Source organism: Pteropus medius, unplaced genomic scaffold (assembly GCF_902729225.1).
Source record: "Pteropus medius unplaced genomic scaffold, Ma_sr-lr_union100, whole genome shotgun sequence".
Lineage (NCBI taxonomy): Eukaryota > Metazoa > Chordata > Mammalia > Chiroptera > Pteropodidae > Pteropus > Pteropus medius.
Window position 1 is genome coordinate 26,267 of NW_024343940.1, and position 7,155 is coordinate 33,421.

The window sequence follows — 7,155 nt, forward strand, 5'->3', positions numbered from 1 at the left end:
TTAGAAGGAAGGAATTCGAAATATTTTGTTTCCTGATACTTGTATTGCTCATAAAGTGATATAGTATGATTTGAAAGTAGACTCGGATTAGTTGTCAAAGTATATTGCAAACTCTAGAGCAACCGCTAAACATAAAATGAAAAAAAAGCATAGCCGATAGGCTAAAAAGAAAGGAGAGAACATGAAATTATAAAATGCTCAATTAAAACCATAAAAGTCAGAGAAAGAGTAGAATACAAAAATAGAAACAAAGAACAAGTACAATAAATAGAAAACAATAACCAGTACAGTCGATATTAATCCTATGTCAATAATCATTTTAAATGTTAATGTTCTAAATACACTGATTAAAAGACGGAGATTGTCAGTGTATCAAAAAGAAGACCCAATATATGTTGTCTATGAGAAACCCACTTGAAATATAAAGACATATATAGATTAAAAGTAAATGGATGAAGAAAGAGATATCAGGCTAACACTAATCAAAAAGAAACGCGTATGTTAATCAGACAGAGCAGTCTTCACAGAAAGAAAAGTATTAGGGACAAAGAGTGGCACTTCATAATGATAAAGGAGTCCGTTCTCCAAAAAGACATAGTAATCCTTAACATCTATGCACCTAACAGAGCATCGAAATATGGGAAGCAAAAGCTGATAGAACTGCAAGGTGAAATAGATGAATCCACTGTATAGTTGAAGACTTCAACACCCCTCTATCAGAAATGGACAGATCCAGCAGATAGAAAATCAGAAAGGACATAGTTGAACCCAAAACCATCAATCAATTGACTATAATGAACATCTAGAGACTGATTCAGCCAACAACAGCAGAATACACATTCTTCTCATGTTTACATAAAACTTTCACCAAGATGAACCATTTTCTGGGCCATCAGACACATGTTAACACGTTTAAAACAGTAGAATCATGCAACATCTGCTCTCAGACAACAATGAAATTAAACTAGAAATCAACAACAGAAAGATAGCTGGAATCCCCCACATGTGTGAAGATTAGACAACATATTTCTAAATAATACATGGGCCAAGGTAAAATTTCAAGAAAAGTAAAAAAATTTTGAACTAAAATAAAATGATAACTTTTCAAAATTTATAGGAGATTATATATATATATATAGCCAAGCAGTGCTTAGAGGAAAATTATAGCAGTGAACACATATATTAGAAAAAAAGAAGGATCTAAAATCAACAATCTATAGAACCTTTTACCTTAGGAAACTAGGGAAAAAAGAATAAATTAAATCCAAAGTAAGCAGAAAAAAAAGAAAGAATTAAATTAGAGCATAAATCAATGAAATTAAAAATAGGAAACCAAGAGAGAAAAATCAATGAAACCAAAAGATGGTTATTTGAAAAGATCAATGAAATTGATAAGCCTCTAGCCAAGCTAAATCAGAAGAAAGGAGTAAAGACCCAAATTACTAAAACCAGAAACGAAAGAGGGGACATCACTGCAGATCCCACACTCTATTTCCTTATATATCTTATTGGCAGTAATTTAGTCAGATGACTCTATAGAGCTGAACAGAAGGCTGGGAAATAAAATTTCTAAGTGTATGAGAACAAAAAAGAATAGATATTGGGGAATAGGAGTCTCTGTCACCAAGACTTTGTCTATATAACTATATATCATAAGTGCTCTAGAAGTTTGGAGGAAAAGAGAGATCAGTGAGATCTGAAATAGCAAGAGGGACTGCATGAAGAGCTCTTTCTTAAATAAGGTTAATGAGATAGATAGGTAGGGTTAAAGTAAATTTTAAAAATATTGTTTGCTTATGCTGTACCGCTATTCTCCAGAAGTTTCAAAACTGGACATTTTCTTGACATATTTAGGGAATAAATAAACACCGAGGTAGAGAAGTAGCAATAGTAGAAGGTAGGGTGTGGGAAGTGGGCTTTTGATAAATAGCGTAGAGCTTTAAATGGCAGTCACAAAGTCTTGGAGAGACGGTACAGAGTCATGAAAACAGGATCAATCAACTTTGCTGTTGAACTAACATGGGTTCAAATCCCAGTATTGCTATCTAGCGCAAGTTTGTCTTTCTCTGAGACCTTATTTGATCTTCTAACACCTCTTTTGTAGTCTTAGTGTGAATCTTAAATGAGATAATTTATTTAAGGCATTAAGCCTGGTTCATAATATTCTGCAGGCAACAAACCAAACCAACCAAACAAACACAAACCAGTTACATGTCCACATGTAAAAAACATGAACTTAGAGTCTTACCTTACACTATGTACAAAAATTTAATTCAAAAGGGATCAAAGACCTAATTCAACACAAGATTAGGAAAAAAAGTGACTGCTCTCTCTTCAGTTTCTCAACACAACCCAAAGCTGCTTCCCTTTTAGTCAGAATTACATCAAAAGCAGCATTTTCCCTGATTATTTCTTTTAGTCTTTAAAACAAATTTGGTAGCTGAAAACACGCAGTGTTTGTGGAATTGATTTTTACACTGGATCAAAACAAATCTAAAATGTTGCCTATAAAATATTAGCTAAATTGAAACTTGTGTTTAAGCTTCCTGGAGCACGTACAACCCCTCCTGTTGCCTAAGGACCTCTAATTCTAGTTCTCCTAAGTACTGGCTGTTGGCACTAAGACTCCCTATATTTGCGTTATGAAAAAGAATGCCAGTCATTTTGGGAACAATGGAGTTTCTAATCTCACGGGAAAAGCATTAAAAACTGACATCAGTAACTTAAAAGTTAGAAGCTTTTTATTTTAATTTTTTTTTTATCCAGAGATCAAAGCACATTGAAGTTTCTTTTGAATGAGGTCGATCAAACAGCCTTTATTTTCATTTTGTTGTGTAATAAGCTTTATTTCTTTATTATGTGTCCCACCAGTTGTTCTAGGTTCCTAGCAAACAAATCTTGTTAGAGAAGGGCTGGGTATCACTATGTGAAGGATGTTTCCTGCAGTTTCTTCCTCCCTGTATCTCCTAAATCCTGGCTTAGCGGCTATTTCCATCTTATCTTTTGTGACTTAGTCAAAATTCTCCAGCTTAGATGACAGGAAATAGTCTTTGGATCTCTATTACTTAATGCCCACTCAGCCCAGTATGAAGAAGTAGTTTTGAGATTCTCGTTGTTTCCACAATGAGGATAAATTTATATAGATCTAGACATTAATTTAAAAAAAAATGAATAAATTTTTCTAATTCAGAATAAGTCAAAATTTGAAAATTTGAAAAGTTTTTTCACTACTCTTTTCAGTAACAGAAAATCTAGAGTCGTTAATGACTATCACACACTTACCTGAAAGGAATGTTTTGTTCACACCCTCGAGTCCCTTGCAGTTTTTCATTTTAAGGTGATCAAGTCATTACCATCAAGAAGATGTGGAAAAGTGTTTAATGATTATCCGACAGGGAATTTGTAGTAGGGTTTTCTATGCTAGGCAAGCAGTTGGACTCGAACTCTTGAGGTCTCTTTGTTAAGGGTGTGGTTCTGGGCAAAGATATAAGATATGCTAATGGCCAACTTCTGCTTCTGTAATCTGCTTGCTTGTTTGATGTTACCTAGGACGTGCTTAATGTGTTTGCTCCTTTGATGTTAAACCAGGGTGCGGTTCTAGGCTTTATAAACTGCCTCTTTTGGGAGCTCAGGGCTGATCTCCTGGAACCCTGCACCCTGCGTGGTAGAGTCAGTCCCCGGCCGGCTCATAAAGGCTCATAATTCATCTCAATTGGCTCCGTGGATCTTAGAATTGATCGCGCCACAACATCTTCTAGTATTGAGTCATTGAAAGCCATATGTTGAAACTGGATTATGAAAGTATTTTACCAAGACTAGAGATTCTTCCTCAGATGAGAAAGAATATGGAAGTGTGCTCACAGATGGCAATTTGATCTCAAATGGCCTCAGACTGGGGAAAGAATAAGTGAGCATTGCATGATGGCAGCCCTGAGGACCCTGGAGAGCAGCCCACAGGCCCCAGCTCTCAGAAAACCTATGGAAGATTCGCCACGCTCACCCAGCGAGCTGGCAGGACTGCAGAGCCCAAGGTGCAGGGAGTTGTATGGGTGTGAAGGACAAGATTTGCTATGGTTTCCACAGTGACCAGAGGGTATAATTATTACTAGATCGTCTTCAAATGTCCAAATATCTGTTCTTTCAACAACTACACATAAGAAAGTTTGCCTGGCTATTCAAAACAGATTGTTAAGATTGTTACCCAGGGCCCACACTCCTGGTTTATGGGTTTTAGGATTAAGCCAGGGAAAACTGATGGTCTTATCTGCCTGTTTTATCGACATGATCCTCTCGATTATCTATTTCTTTTGTTTTCAATTTTCCCCTTCTTTCCTCCCTTCTCTCCATTGTACCTTGCCCTCTCCTTTCTTCTCTTCTCCTTCTACAAAACAGAGGGATCTTTCAAAGGAAGGAATGGATGGGAGAATATAATCATTAAAGAAGAAAGATTAGGGGGGGCAGAGATTTAGTACTCACTTTTATCATTTCATGCACCTCAGAAGTGGCACCAGGATGAAAGTGTCAGAAAATACAACAGCATGCAGTGTCAATTCACTTGGTTGAATATGTTTAGGTTTCTCATCGAAAAGCATTGGATGAATACATATGTAGGGAATATTGAGAAGAGTTCTTCTGAAAACGTCTGGAGAGCAAGAGAGAGTTGCAGTGACTCCTGACTTTGGCACTTTTTGATAGATAACAGAATAATAATGATTGCTTGTTACATGAGCTTGGGAGATGCGCTTCAGAAATAAAACTCATTTCATAGGGTTCTTGTGAGGATTACATGAGTGTGATGGTTAACTGTATGTGTAGCTGGTTCACAGGGTGCTCCCATTTGGTCAAACATTATTCTGGCTGTTTCTGTAAGGTCATTTAGATGAGATTAAGACTTAAATTGATGGTCTTTGCAAAAACTAGATTGCTCTGCACAATGTGAGTAGGTCTCATCCAGTCAGTTTAAGGCCTGAATAGGGGGGAAAAAAAAGAAGAAGAAGAACAACCTCCCTCTAAAAAAAAAGAAATTCTCCAGCAGATTGCCTTTGGACTTCATCTGCAAAATCAGCTCTTCCTAATTCTACAGCCAACTCCTGAGTCTCCAGCCTACCAGCCCATGCTACAGATTTTGGATTTGCTGGCCTCCATAATCTTGAGCTGAGCTAATTCTTTATATTCTCTCTCTCTCTGTCTCTGTCTGTCTGTCTGTCTGTCTGTCTCTCTCTCTCTCTCTCACACACACACACACACACACCCTACTGATTCTATTTCCCTGGAGAGCTCTGACTAATACAGTAAGGTAATATTCTTACTTCACAGATAAGGAAACCTGAGCCTCAATAAAATTCAAATCCAGATTTGTCTGACTTCAGAGCCTAGACACTTGTTTATTTTCCTCTTTTGCCTCATGAGCAAGTGAAGCATACGAGAGGTGATAGCTCTAGAATTATATAGCCAGTAAATCCAGACTTTGAGTTCTGGCTTCCAGGCTGGACTTGGATTCCATGACACAATCTCCATCACACCTTGCTGCCGCGTTCCTTTGTGTTCTTGTTTTTTGTTAGGAGACCATAGGAGGTGCTGGTTCGGTAAGGAAGTTGCCAATACAGAGCATCAGAGACAGTCTAATTCCCCCCCACCCTTGCCGACTGATAAGAATCCGGTTTCATCAGGGACTTTATCACCTCGGAGGCAGCCCCCTCTGTCCTCCTTGCCTGTATAAACAAACACATTGGAAATCGCTCTCAGGCATTTCAGCAAAGATGTGTGACCTCAGCCAAACAGTATATTCGGTTTTCAAATCAAGGCATCTGTAAGAAACCAATTTGTCAGACTAATAAATTCAATTCTGAGTCACAAAATCCAGCAATAGGATTGAAGCTTTGAATTCTTCTTTGTAAATGTTTCATCTCCGGTCCCGAAAGGGAAAGCCCTTTCCTCCCCCTCAGGAGTAAGATTGTCTCATTCTGCTGATTCGTATTCATCTTTTAAGACCCAAGGTTTGTTCATAGTTCTTTCTTTTTTTGAAGGTGGGCGTCTTTTTATCTCAGATTTAAACAATAATTACTTATCCCCAGTGCTTGACTATTTCTGAAAATATCTTTAATTTCATAAAACAAGGTACCAGAGCATGCAGACTAGCGCAATTTCCATTTTAATAGTACCATCTCTACCTGAAGTTTGGACTGAGATGAATATAGGCCAATACCTGGAACATTCTAAGTTTCCAGCGCTGCTTCTTTGTGGGAAAGCTGCCTCTTGGACCAAAACGCTTTTTTGTTTTTCATTCAGGCCCATTTTTGGAATACGAAAGCAAAAACATAAAACTTGAAAATCTTCTTCTTGTCCATTCCTTTAGCTTTGTTATAACAATGAATGAGCAGGATCAAAAATTGGCTAAAATAAGGAAACGGCAAGCAATTCATTTCAGGTAAAGGTTTATGAAGCCTGTGAGATCTCAAGAAAGGAGCTGAGGGCCATCAATTTGGGCTCTGTGGCTTTTTTTCCTGTCTAAGCTTCTTTGCCTAAAATTTTGATGAACTTTATGTCTCAACCCAGATCACGTGATATATATGATCACATTAACATAATAACTTGAATTGTGATGTATCCTTCTTAAAAAAAAAATATTAAATCCCCACCCCCTGCCCCCCGACTACAGAATGAGGATTAACTCTTAGTGATGTCAATCATGCCATGTCGATATGCTATGATCTCACCCTAAAATGATGAAGTGGAATAAGAATAGACTGGGAGAGGGGAAACCAGAATTTAAATGGGAAGAGTCTGGTGCTTGTCTAACCTTCCCGGACCTCAGTATCCTCAAGATCAGGGCATAATCTCTCATGAAAATGTATGGCATTAAGTAAATTTTGAGTGTCAAAAATTGAATTAAAAATAGTTGTCTATAAATCATTTTGACCTATCCACCAATATCAGGGGCAAATAGTATAAAATACATTGGGAAACTGCTGAGTATCAGGGTAGCTGGAATGGTTATTAAAGGATGGTATGTTCTGGTTGCCTCCTGATGTCTAGGGACATCATTGTCTTTGATTTGAATCACAGCCTATTATCTTGCCATTCACCTTGCTCTTAGGAGTTTCTGAGGGTGTTTTGAAATTAAAACAATATTAGCTTATCTCTAATGTGTTCCTT